The 14,261-nt window shown below is 40.6% G+C and overlaps 1 protein-coding gene and 1 long non-coding RNA gene across 10 annotated transcripts in view; one reads left to right on the plus strand and one right to left on the minus strand.

Annotated features, from left to right (window-relative positions):
• The window catches only part of DLGAP1 (DLG associated protein 1), an 834,809-nt gene that overhangs the window by 594,743 nt on the left and 225,805 nt on the right, over positions 1-14,261 (plus strand). The gene's annotated exons all lie outside the window — the stretch shown is intronic.
• LOC141145081 (uncharacterized) overlaps positions 1-14,261 on the minus strand; it is a 136,464-nt gene that overhangs the window by 84,750 nt on the left and 37,453 nt on the right. The window contains exon 3 of one of the 3 annotated variants that reach the window (XR_012244507.1): positions 1,743-3,014. The exons of the other annotated variants lie outside the window; for them this stretch is intronic. This is a non-coding gene — a long non-coding RNA (uncharacterized lncRNA). Of the gene's footprint in view, positions 1-1,742; positions 3,015-14,261 lie in introns of those variants that run through there. 3 annotated transcript variants of the gene reach the window in all.

Below are 14,261 nucleotides of genomic sequence, written 5' to 3' on the forward strand. Positions count from 1 at the left end.
GGACTGATGTGAATGTACAATTTATATGTAAAGCGCTGCGTAAATTGACGGCGCTATATAAGTAGCTGAAATAAATAAATAATGCACAATAATGTTGCCCAATGTGAACACAATGGGTAAATTGGAAACAAGTGTGTGGTCTAGATTGACCTGTAACATGTGGATAAGCAAAATTTCTTAAAACTGTATGTGCATAATCAAAAAATATAACACAATTCAAACACAACGTGTATATAATCTAATGCCACGGACTTTCCGAATGAACGGACTTGCCTACACACAATCAACCAAAGTCCGACTGATTTGTACGTGATGACGTACGACCGGACTAAAACAAGGAAGTTCATAGCCAGTAGCCAATAGCTGCCCTAGCGTCGGTTTTTGTCCGTCGGACTAGCATACAGACGAGCGGACTTTTCGACCGGACTCGAGTCCGTCAAAAAGATTTGAAACATATTTCATTTCTAGGTCTGTCAAACTTTTGGGGAAAAAAAGTCCGCTGGAGCCCACACACGATTGAATTGTCTGACGGACTCTGGTTCGCCGGACCAGGTATGCCATAAATGGGCTGAATTGAAAATACATGCAATTATCTTGTGAGTCCCAATTCGAACAGATGCCGATTCCAAGGTGTGTGGACTCCTTAGTATGAAGACACCACCGTGCTCAAAAGTAATAAAATTGGCTGCTTACCAGACCCATATAGGTCACAAGCGTGTGTGCTGATCCACAAGCGTTCCTCTGTCTGCCACATCTCAGAGATTCACAATGGACAACAGCTCCCAGCAGACCCGGATGGATGAGTAAGCATTGACGCTCATCTGCGGCTGATAAAATGGATTCCTCTATATCTTCCTTGAAGGGCTCAAGTGGATCCCTGGTTAACAGCTCATGATGGATGATAAAAAAAAAATGGAGGAAGACTGATCTATCTTATCTTTTGATAAAAAAATCAATTTATTTTAAAAGGAACTTAAAAAAATATTACCCACAAATAATTGTGGAAGGAGCCAGTTGTAAAGTCGGAGAGCACAGTCCTCACTGCAGGCGACCGTGCCACAATTTTTTGCTGTAACATTTTTTAGGTTCCTTTTAAAATAAATAGATTATTTTTATCAAAAGATATGCACTAATAGTCTTCCTCCAATTTTTTATTATCCATCAAGAGCTGTTAACCTAGGGATCCATTTGAGCCCTTCGAGGAAGGTATAGAGCCCAGGTTCACACTGAGCTGTGGGAATGAAGCCATACAAGTTCAGCTGAACTCGCACAATTTCACTCCTGCATGTTAGTCCCGATTTTGGCGGCAATTTCACAGACATCTGTGCGGGTTTCTGCACAGATGTCAATGGAAATTGCACCCCGAAATCGCAAAAAGTAGTACAGAAACTACTTTTTGAAATCGGTGTGGCACCTCAAATGTAGCATCGCACCGATTAAGACGGTGCTATTGCCAGCAATTGTCGCTGATTTGACATGTCAAATCGCATATCAAAACGCACCAATGTGAACCAGGGCAGAGGAATCCTGGGGTCTCAGGTCTGCTGGGAGCTTTTTTTCCATCATGAATCTCTGATATTTGGTAGACAGAGTAATGCATCCCTAAGCTGTGGATCAACACACACGCTTGTGACCTATGTGGGTCTGGTAAGCAGACAATTTTATTACTTTTGAGCACAGTGGTGTCTTCATACTAAAGTGTCCACACACCTTGGGATAGGCATCTGTTCGATTTGGGACTCACAAGATATTTGGATGTGTTTGGATCATTGTTGTGTGGCCCAAAGCAGCTGAGCTGCCCCTTGAGCCCTCACTGCCTGCAAATATTTGATAAGTGGATTTGGCTATTACTCAGGAGATGAAAGCAGAATTGAATGTTTGTGGTGCTGTTTATTCTTTGGGTGTTATGCCTGCAGCTTGTGTGGTGATTGGCCAGCTTGATAAGGTAAACCTTGTTCAGGGAGAGTGCCTGTGTAAGGATTGGGGTAGTATGGGGGAGGAGGTCCTGTGTAATGATAGGGGTAGTATGGGGGGAGGTGTCTTGTGTATTGATGGGGGTAGTATGGGGAAGGGGGGTCCTCCTGTGTAATGAAGGGGGTAGTATGGGTGAGTGGGTCCTGTGTTATGATGAGGGTAGTATGGGGTAGTATGGCAGAGGGGTCCTGTGTAATGATGGAGGTAGTATGGGGAAGTATGTAGGAGGGGGGGTCCTATGTAATGATGGTGGTAGTATGAGGAAGGGGGTCCTGTGTAATAGTGGGGGTAGTATGGGGGAGGCATCCTGCGTAATGTGAAAGTGAGATTGCATGGGGGGGGCAAGAAAGTTTTGCCCAGGGTCCAATAAATATTAAAGACGGCCCTGACTATCACTTGTATGAATGAAAAATGATCTATCAATAGAGAAGAGGCAGATGATGATTCAAAAGTACTCCTTCTATTCATAGATCATGTTTTCTTTCAATATTTTTATTAGAATTATATAATATAAAGTCATTCAAGACAAGGGAGGTCATCATACAAAGATAGCCAGACTGTATCTCAACGCTGTCCCATCAGAACAATAGAACAGTATACCAAAATACCTTAATAGCAAGACATTCTGAGTGGGCTGTGGTGGTACAAATGTCACATGGGCTCACTAGGATCCAAATTAGGCCCCCACCCTTGCCATAGGGCTTCATCCACATTGCTGGGTTGTACAGCAGTCAACAACATAAGGAGAGGGAAAAATAGATAAAAGGGTAGAGTGAAGGAAGAGAAAATAGAGAGGAAAGGGAGTGGTAAAGAAAATCACAGGAATTGTGGAGCCAATTTATTTAGCACCAGAGAAAGTACAAGCTTGAAGGTCAATGTGCATATAATGTTTCCATGGGCCCTAGACTATTTCAAAGCATTTATTTGAGTCCTAAATAATACTAGCAAGGTTCTCATGGGACATAATCCATGAAATATTCGCCATACTTGAGAGATGAGGACTGAGGTCTTCTTCCACAATCTTGCGATAGTTAGTTTAGCTGCCAGAAAAATAAAGAAAACGAACGTTTGAGTGGTTCATAGATCATGTTTCATTCATAGAAGTGATAGTCTGGCTTCTATCATACCTCCTAACATTTTGAGATGGGAACGAGGGACACCTACTAACAAACGTATGTAGGCATAGGACACACCCCCTGCCACACACCCTTAAAGATGAATTAACCAAAAAAAAGGTTAATTAAATCCACAAGGACCTTTAAAAGTACTGGGAAACACAAGATTAAAAGTAAATTTTATATACAACTATATAATTTAGACCAAAATGAGGGACAAATGAGGGGGAAAGAGGGACAGAAGGACATTGCTCCAAATCAGGGACAGTCCCTCGAAATCAGGGACAGTTGGGAGCTATGCTTCTATGAATGGAGGAGCTGGGCAGAAAGGGCGGGCATAGTTGGGGAATCTTGATGAGTGCCTGTCACAGCTCCCCAGGTCCATTAACTCTTATGGCAGTGGTAGATTATGGAAGCTGGGTTTGGGGGAAGATAATAAGTAATGTCCCTTGTGCCCTTTATTTATTTATTTATTTATTTATTTTTTAGGAAATATACTGTAGGTCTTAAACATCCTTCTTTACAAAGAATATTTATCATTTTTAAATAATAAGTCAGTAAAGGATCCTCTAGCATTTTATAATATGCTCTTTTGTGATGTTTTAAATTTCATGAAGCATGTTTGTTTTTCTGCTTGTCAGTTTGTGTTTTAGTGCCATTAATTTGTTGTGTTTCTCCTTTGCCTGAACTGACCTCTAAATTTACGAGGTCTTGTGTAGACGGGTAAATGCCGCATGCTTTCAGGTGCATTGGAGATCAGTTTGAATTGCTTATGAGAACCTTTTGAGAGTTTTCACAGGTGCTTCTTTAAGCAGCGCCAAGTTGCTTTTTCATTTATAATGGCTTATATGAGAGAATTGTCACACAAGAGGGTGCAGAATGCTTTTTTCCATCAAAAGTGCATCACAGTTTGTGAACTGAGCCGCTGTAAGACCTAAGTTTTAACCCATTTCTCAATAAAAAAAAGTGTCTGAACATACATTTGGGGTTGATTTATAAAAAAATCCTCAGTGAATGACTCCATTCACACAGGTGTCACAAATAATCCAATCATTTCTCTACTATGTTTATTTACTATGATTATCAGTGCCATCTAGTGGCCACAATGCAGTTTGTTCCTGATTGAGGTTATTTGGGAAATTACTGGGTTATGTTCACTAGATGGAGTTGTGCTCCTTGCTGCAAAGGCAAGTTATAGGTGATGGCAGTGGCCATTTGTTTGTACAGTTGGTGATTATTTGTAATAGCTGTGCAAATGCAGAGCTATTTGCACCCTCAAAGCTTTTATGAACAGACTAATTAAATGGCTTGCTGTTCAATGTATTTTCATTTACATGGTAGTATTTTATATGCAAAGTTGTAGCTGCTTCATGCATTGGTTATGTGCACATTATACAACCAGTACCCTATAGTACTGGTTGTATAATATAAATCCTCCAGATGTCTTAACCATATAATGTAAAACATCTAAAGGCATCCAATCATGTGCGGGGAAATGTCAATTCTGAAACATTGTTGGATGTTTTAAAGGAAAATTCACTTCTGCCTTTCATTTCATTAATGTATCCCCCTGGAGTTTGCATTATGTTCTGTCGGGGAACAATAAAGCATATTCCTTTTGCTGCACTGTGAATCATAAAGCACAGCACACATACTATATATAGCAAGCAATTGTCCCAATGTACAGATATATTTTACATTTCTAAACTGAACAATTGTTTAAGAAATATACCTTGAGAAGAATTTTTACATTATAAATTGACCGTGCTGGAATCGGATAGTCAATAGCTATAACTGCCTCTGGACTACAGTTCAGTCACTGAAATTCAAACTGACTGGACCATGTGTCAAAGTGTATGCATGGGCCGTGTCCTCAGCCTACCCCATAAAACAAATGAATTCTCTATCTATCTTTTTGTTGGATGTCAGGCATTGAAATCCTCCCACTGTATAAAAATGCCTAATCTTCAGTAATCACATTATATTTTTCCATACTTAGGTTTTTAGGTTATTTGATAAGGTGGGCTTGTAGGCAGCTGCAGTCTGCTTTCTCCACTGCAGGTGGTGCTTTCCACAGCAGCACTGTTGTAGAGAAAATACAAAGGAACAGGGTTCCTCTATGGTTTCCTTGGTCACTGGGGAAGCTATCCTATTGCATGTTGCTGCCCCATGTAACTCTGGCAGCCATCTTGGGTCAAGCTGAGCCTATTTAAAATCCTGGCTCCTGGGTTTGGTGCAAATTTCGCATGTGGGCAATGTAGAGAAAAGTACCTGCCTGTTAGGGACAGAGTTAGCAGTAGGGAAAGGTTCCTGACAAGGAGGTAAAGTGTAGGGTTTGTGACTTATCCGGACATCTTCTTGATTGGGCATGAGATGGCCAAACTGCATTGTGCCCTCTTTACAGCCGCTGTCAGTCCAGCTGAGCATCGCTCCATTCACATTGCTGAAAACCGTTAGTACACCCAGTTGGGTAGTCTTCCCTTTAGGTTCAGTTGTGAACTGTTTCTGCATACTTCAAAACAAGTTCTTTATTGCACCCGTCTATGTGAATTATTGCCACCACACCATGCTGCACACCACCTACAGGCTGGTTCACACTTTAGTAATCTGCTGTGCCTTAAAGTGATACAAAAGTCAAATATTTTTTATAATACTAAACATAAGAAACATATTATACTTACCTGCTCTGTGCAGTGGTTTTGCACAGAGCAGCCCAGGTCCTCCTCTTTTCGGGTCCCTCTTTGGTGCTCCTGGCCCCTCCCTACTGCTGAGTGCCCCCACAGCAATCAGCTTGCTATGGGGGCACCTGAGCTAAGTCGCTGCTCCAAATGTCCATTCAGACATGGCCATGCCCCTCTCTCTCCTCATTCGCTCATTGACATTGATTGACAGCAGGGAGAGCCAATGGTACCCCGCTGCTGTCTCAGCCAATGAGGAGGGAGATTCCCCGGCGGCTGAGTCTCTCGTGCAACATCGCTGGATCGAGATGGGCTCAGGTAAGTATTAGGGGGGCTGCTGCACACGTAAGGTTTTTTTATTTTAATGCATGGAATGCATTAAGATAAAAAACCTTCTGACTTTAGAACCAATTTAACGTGCTACTTTTTGAATTTATGTGCACTGCACTAAGGGAGCCATTTTATACGAATAGGCTACCAATATGCCACAATAGATAAAAAATTTACCTGACCCCTTTTTAGGGAAGCAGGGCACACAACGCTTGGTATGTGTGCTGTGGTGCACTGCATTGAGTCGTATGTTGCACTCTATTGTAGAAAGTGTTATGCCACGTACAGACGATCGGACATTCCGACAACAAAATCCTGGATTTATTTCCGATGGATGTTGGCTCAAACTTGTCTTGCATGCACACGGTCACACAAATGTTGTTGGAAATTCTGATCGCCAAGAATGCGGTGACGTACAAGACGTATGACGAGCCGAGAAAATGAAGTTCAATAGCCAGTGCAGCTCTTCTGCTTGATTCTGAGCATGCGTGGACTTTTGTGTGTCCGAATTGTGTACACACGATCGGAATTTATGACAACGGATTTTGTTGTCAGAAAATTTGAGATCCAGCTCTCAAATTTTTGTCGGAAATTCCGACAACAAATGTCCGATGGAGCATACACACGGTCGGAATTTCCGACAACAAGCTCACATCGAACATTTGTTGTTGGAAATTGCACGCGGCATTAGGGTGCAGGAACATGCAGCAATGCGCAGGATTTATCACACTTGGTTGCACCACACAAGTGTGAATGCACCCTCAGAGTTGTGACAACACAGGAACATCATATTCTGTATTTTGCCATTGCATCAGATGATTTTAACATACGCCTGGTATAAGAAAAATAGGGGAGCTGCCATTGCTGGTCATTGCAGGCCTTCTTTTGTAAACAATAGCTTTCTGGCAAGGTCTGACATCAGTATTTATGACTCACACAAACTGAACCAGCATGCAGCAAATGAGTGTCATAGGAACATGAAAAAATCCTTAAATTTATACTTGTTCCAGGTCAGTGACTCAAACATTGACTGCCATATGACTGCCCAGCAACTAGCATTTTGGGAAGAAGTTAGCAAATGTAAATGCATACTCCTTGCAAGAAAGTTTTTATTTAAGTAACAAAACATAATTTTATTTCCTCCTGAACCTTATATTAAATGAAAATAAATATTGGAACGTTGCAAGCAGCTTGCTGCCATTTGAACTAATCCGTCACAACTGCAACTGTTGCTATGAAACCTAACATCAAAAATAGTAATGTTCCTGTGATCTCTGAAGGTAGAATGCTAATGCTGTGCTGTTCTTTGAAAACAATATGCCCTGCATATAAAACAAGCTCCTAACAATTAAACTCAAGCAAACAAATCTTCAAAGGAATATTGATTTACAGTGCAGCAACGGTATGAAGTGGAAAGCATTTGCCCCTACTTTTTGGATTCTGTCTGCAGCTGTCTAATTAACATTTCTGCAGATGTGTTGTTTTAGTTGTTTAAAAAGAAAAAAACGCTCCCATAAAGAGTAAGATATAAATGATTTGTAATAATAAAACATAGTTATATAGAATGATGGAATTTTGCTGTACTGTGCCTACCAACAACTACATATACTGTATAATACTAAAGGACTTCATCAACCTTATTCAATAAGGAGTGCTAGCTTTTAGCCCCTGTTCATAAGTACCTTGCAGAATTTTATCATGTATATTACGTAAAACAGTAATATACTGTACATGATAACATTTTCACTGCTACAGTCAATGGCACTTAAATTTCATAAAGAATGCACAGAGATGGAAATGCTATCATTGAACATAATGGCTCCACTACCACCCTATTTACCTACCTCTAAGCTAAAAAGCTCTTTGAATGCACTGAGTTGGTCTGCTTAGAGCTTACACAAGACTAAGGAGCCTTCCCCCACCCTTGTGCCATGCTTAGCCCTAATGATTGGTCACTTAGGCATTCAGTGCTACATAACAGGAGAAAGTCACATGCTCCACCTAATACAGAAATATTTCAATAGGCTGCTTGCTACTGTAGGTGTCACAAAAACAGATGCAGAGGTTTTTTTTTTAGGTAAATAGTCATTGGGTTTGGTTTACTAAAACTAGAGAGTGCAAAATCTGGTGCAGCTCTGCAAAGAAACCAATCAGCTTCCAGGTTTATTGTCAAAGTTTAATTGAACAAGCTGAAGTTGGAAGCTGATTGGCCACTCTGTAAAGCTGCACCAGATTTTGCGCTCTCCAGTTTTAGTAAATTAACCCCACCAACGTTTCTGCCCTTTAATGCTATAAACTGACATTTCTCTACTTTATTAACCACTTGAGGTCCGGGCCATAGCCGAATGACGGCCACAGTGCGGACCTCAATTTCCGGGAGGCCGTCATGGGACGTTCTCCCCTGTGCACGCGCACCGCGCGCACCCCGCAGGGCGCGCGGTGTGCGCGCTGTGATCACCGAGTCACGGAGACTCGGATGATCACAGATCCGAGTAAGGGGCCTTTCCCGGCCCCTTACCATGTGATCAGCTGTCAGCCAATGACAGCTGATCACATGATGTAAACAAAAGTTCAGTGATTGGTTTCGTTTTCTCCTCACGCTGACAGCGAGAGGAGGAAAAAAAAGTCGATCACCGGCTTATGTCAAAGGGACATCGGTCCCGAAGAGGAAGGAGGCACATATGCCTCATCTGTGCCTGCAAGTGCCATCTGTCATTGCCACCTGCCAGTGCCCACAGTGCCCAGCAGTGCCACCTATCAATGCCCACAAGTGCCACCTATCAATGCCCACAAGTGCCACCTATCAATGCCCACCAGTGGTGCCAATCAGTGCCACCTAGCAGTGCTGCCATCAATCAGTGCCCATCACTGCCACCCATCAGTGCCCATCACTGCCACCTATCGGTGCCCATCAGTGCCGCCTCATCAGCGTACATCAAAGAAGGAGAAAAATTACCTGTTTGCAAAATTTTATAACCAAATATAAAAAAAATATATATATATTTTTTTTTAATTCTTTTTCATTTTTTTTTAACAAAAACTAAAAACCACAGAGGTGATCAAATACCATCAAAAGAAAGCTCTATTTGTGGGAAAAAATGATAAAAATATAATTTGGGTACAGTGTTGTATGACCGCGCAATTGTCATTCAAAGTGCAACAGCGCTGAAAGCTGAAAATTGGTCTGGACAGGAGGGGGGTTTAAGTGCCCAGTAAGCAAGTGGTTAAAACATATAACTCTTTTTAAAAAAACAGTGTTTACTGAATTAGCCTTTGGGTACCAAGTCCAAAAAAATCTTTTCAATTTGGTTAGAGTAAGCAAGGATTAGAAACTCTTATTTGTATTGCTGTTACATTTTTCTACAAACTGTTTCCTTTTTGTTCCTGGTCTGTCTCATTCCTGGACAAGATTTCTGGGAAATCTCCCTAATAGGGACATGGGGACACGAACTGGAATAAAAACTTGACAAAGGATCTAACATATTCTCACTTCACCCAGAACTCAGGTTTTTGGCTGGAGTTGGGCTTTACATTCAAGTATCCCTTGACATGTGGACACTTTTTACCAATGCCTCCCAACGTTGTGTAAATCATTTCCAAACAATCCATGATATCTTTAAATAACTGCTTACTGATATCTGTTTTATATTCTGTATTCCAGATTCCAAAAAAAGAGGAACTTCACCAAAAGTTCCGCTCTTCCTCCTCCTTCCCCCTTCTCTGCCATATTTAGAACATTTTTTTGGGCGGAGGGGGGTACCTCCCTGCCCGTAACCTTATGGGATATGTCACAAGTCCCAGAAGGCTGGAGGACCATTCACAAAGAGCAGCTCACACATGCACAGTGGGCAGCCAGCTGTGAAGCCGCAAGGAGTCACAGCCGGCTGCCCACATTAAGAGTAAGGATTCACTCAATTCCAGCAAGCCTGGTCAGGTATCTAGGACGATTTAGAGACTGAGCCCTCTTGTCCCAAGCTGCCGGATTGTTAAATTGCAATGCATCTTGAAGGTGGAGATAAGCAAAAATTATGCCTTATGCAAAAATCGAGCGATGGTATCCTAAAGCATAGGAGGAGACTGAGGTAGTTTGTCCAAAACCAATATGTATCCCCCTAAAAACATAATATTTACACATGATATTTAATTAGTATGATTAAATTAAATTGCCACCTGATTACAAAAGTAGTCAAGTGAAATTAAAACTGAATAATTTTGTAAATATATTATACTTTTTTCTTTATCAACATAAAAAGCTTGTAGAACAACAATTTGCATGCCTTTTGTTTTTTTGTTTTTTTTTACACTGTTTGGTATTAAAGTAATAATCTCCATCAGATTTTGACCTACTAAAAACCCAAAGTCTTGCTTCTAAAAACAGGGCCTTGTATATAGTCAAGACCACACTAACCATTGTAAATGGTGGTAAACAGTAAAAAAACAGTAGCAAATGGAGTGGTGGGATTTTGAACCTTAGTAAAGGGACTGTTAGAATACTCTATCAAAACCAAGAAATCCTAAGAGGACCAAAGTTATTGTAAAATATGTTTCTCAATATTTGTGTGTTGATTGCAGATCTCGTTTAACAGTGATGGTATAAGTTAAGCACATTCAGTTGGCACAGGTTCTGTGACTTTTATACAAAGCTTATAGGAAAACACATGGAGCCATCCCTCCTCCTCAGTATCATTGGGCAAGGTCCCTTCTCTTGTTACATCTATGCTTCTCAGCAGTCAAGTAATGTTTGATATATTGCATGTTGATTTAAATGATGTGCATTTTGGTAAGTCATATTGCATGCAAGCTGTGTGTCTGACTATATGAGCCATTGAACACAGTCTTCACATTCCACAATAGCAAAAGTACAGAGAGTACAAGTAGTGCTGTCTCTAATTAGTCAGTAAGATATGCATTGGGAGGCACAGAGAATCAAGTTGTGAAGCAGAGATGTGTGTAGAAATGTGAGTGCATAGAACTTATAAAGATAAGGGGTACTGTTAGAATAGATATGAAAGGAAAAGGATTAGAGGCGGCAGTTGTGAATATTATACAGAGAGGGAATGGCATAACTACTATAATGCCGCGTACACACGAGTGGAATTTCCGTTGGAAAAATCTTGGATGGTTTTCCCGATGGAATTCCGCTCAAGCTTGGCTTGCATACACACGATCACACAAAAGTTCGCTGAACTTTTGACCGCCAAGAACACAGTGACGTACAACACTACAACAAGCCGAGAAAATGAAGTTCAATGCTTCCGAACATGCGTCGAATTGTTTCCGAGCATGCGTAGGAATTTTGCACGTCGGAATTGGTACAGACGATCGGAATTTCAGATCGGAGCTTTTTCCGACCGAAAAATTGAGAACATGCTCTCAATCTTTTGCTGGCTGGAATTCCGCCAGCAAAAGTCCGATGCAGCATACACACGGTCGCATTTTCAGACCAAAAGCTCCCATTTTTGCTGGTGGAATTTCCGCTCATTTATACGGGGCATTAGAGTGTTGGGAAGCAGAAACATGGAGATTTGACTAACGTTTCTCGAAAACTATAGCGCTCTTGTCACGATTGCTTTTAGCCCTTGTATCTTCTTAATCACAGGAGGGAGTAGCAACCTGTTCTTTTGGCTTCACGTGCACAGTATGTACTCTCTTCTGTTACCTATGATGAGCTCTGTGGCTGTGGCTGGACAGAGTACACACTGCACATGTGTGGCCTAAAGAAAAGAATGGTGCTCCCCCATGGCATTAAGGGGTGCTGGTCCCAACAGCTCCTCTTGCCCTACAATAAATTAGGATGGAGCCATCACAGGCTGCAGAAGATTTTTACAAGGTTCCTTTTTAATGTGGTTTTGGCATACATTCTTTAAACTAAAAGGGAGCCCTGGCTGGTAGGTTTAGCACTGTAAGAAACAAAGAAAGGAGGCGCCTCTGGGTGCAGACTTAAAAACAATTTTAATAAACAGAGCAGCAACAAAGATTGCACTCACATTTGAGTTGAGTTAAAAAGGCATATAAGGGTCCCAGATGTAACTTTTTAACTCAACTCAAATGTGAGTGCAATCTTTGTTGCTGCTCTGTTTATTAAAATTGTTTTTAAGTCTGCACCCAGAAGCGCCTCCTTTGTTTCTTACAGTGCTTTTTTGGAATATGGTTTCCATCCCCACTGGAACGCTGCCATGAATGTGGGCTCCATACCCCACCATTGACTTTATGCACACCATCGTGGACTATTATTGTTTTTATATTTACTTACCCCTTGTTTCAGTTCATCATCTATATGCATAATATTGTCATTCATGTGCATTATTGCTTTTAACCTTTGTGCCAAACACTTGTTATATTGGTAGGTTTAGCACACTATGGAGTTGATCTACTAAAACTGGAGAGTGCAAAATCTGGTGCAGCTCTGCATAGAAAACAATCAATTTCCAGGATTTTTTGTCCAAGATGAAGTTAGAAGCTGATTGGCTGTCATGCACAGCTACATCAGATTTTGCACTCTCCAATTTTAGTAAATCAACTCCTATGCTTCTACACCCATGTGGAATAGTATGGTTCTTTGTAAAGGTGAACTTACTTCTTTATGTTTTTTTTTCAATAAATATATAGCACATTGATGGGTGTTTTGAAATATGCCTGGAGTTCAGTTTTAACCTGCACTAAAAAAAATGACAGCTAGAATCTGATGTCTGTGCACAACCCTTTGCTTCGCTCATAGATGATAGATTGAGTACGCCTGGTATTAACCTCTGTCCAAGCAAAAGGTGTTCTTAGTAATATTGATGGCATGCCTGTTCTTATTCACTTCTTTTATTCTTGTTCATTATTCTGTTCTTATTCACTTCTTTACTTATATTGCTTAATCAGTTAATTTCCAGCTATGGATTGACATTAAAACTGTATTATGGATTGTATCATTATCGTTTGTTTAGGTTATGCACAATTGGGTATGAAGTTGATAAGTTAGCATTGCAGGTACTAGTAACAATCACCATAGGACCCCGAAGAAGAAGATGACCCAATGCCACATCTTATATATTGCCTGTGCAATACACAGGAAATGGTGATCCTATAGATATATAACGCCATGTGATGGATGCCACTACATATAGATGTGGACTCCTCTGAGTATTCTTCCTTATGCTGTGAACGTCCCTACAACCAACATGTCATAGTTTGACAATGCTTCTCTTCTAAACACAAAAAAAATGCCTCCTAAATAAAATGTCTGCGATTTCACTGTGCACTAAAATGGGACAATCTAATTCCTGTTATACAATACACAGAAACCAATTCTGTCTACTAGACATTATGCTTGGCGGCTAAATCTATTGTATTACAGAATACGCATTGTACAGCTCTGTAGAGATGAATATGACGAGGCAATTAAATGCACTTCTGTGTGCTTCCTTCCATCTGAGTCATAATAATGTGGGTTCTTTCCTGCTCACTGTGCTCATGCCTTGAATCTGGTGCTGTGAGTGGGTGTTAGCAGAATATAAATAACTTTCTAGCATAGAAAGGTACAATGGAAGAATTGCAGTGGTAAACGTGTGCATTCATGTGAGTCAAGAGGAGGACAATGGGTGACCTGGTGTGAAGGTTCGGGCATTGGCTGCACAGAACAATCTTCTAGGGGTACATGTAGAAACAACGCTTTTTTCTTCATCATATGCAGCCTTCATTATGCATGTATTCTATGTACATATCAGAGACATGAATAACAATCACAGCATGTGGCAGTAAAAGAAATCACTATTACATTACATCATATATCTTTACATTTTTTCACCAAAGAACATATCATCTAATATGGATATATAAAACGCAGTTTATGGTAACAATTTTTATGTAAGGAAATATACTGCTGAAATATTAATATACTATTTATGCCATATTAAAAGACAGTTTACAGCTCTACTCCTAAATTTTCACATTTGAAGGCACATTAGATTTACTGATGGCTTATTTAAGAAAGCAGTGGAAAAAAGTAATGCAAATGTGCAAGGTGTGGGTACCCATAGCATGTCATTTTTTTTTTAATTACATTTTTTTTTGCAAGAAATCTAGGTTATAAGAGATGATTGGTGATCAGTTGTTATGGGGTACTGCACACAGAATATTACTAGATGTCATGTTTAACATCCATGTGTTATAGCCATAG

Source organism: Aquarana catesbeiana, linkage group LG05 (genome assembly GCF_042186555.1).
Source record: "Aquarana catesbeiana isolate 2022-GZ linkage group LG05, ASM4218655v1, whole genome shotgun sequence".
Taxonomy (NCBI): domain Eukaryota; kingdom Metazoa; phylum Chordata; class Amphibia; order Anura; family Ranidae; genus Aquarana; species Aquarana catesbeiana.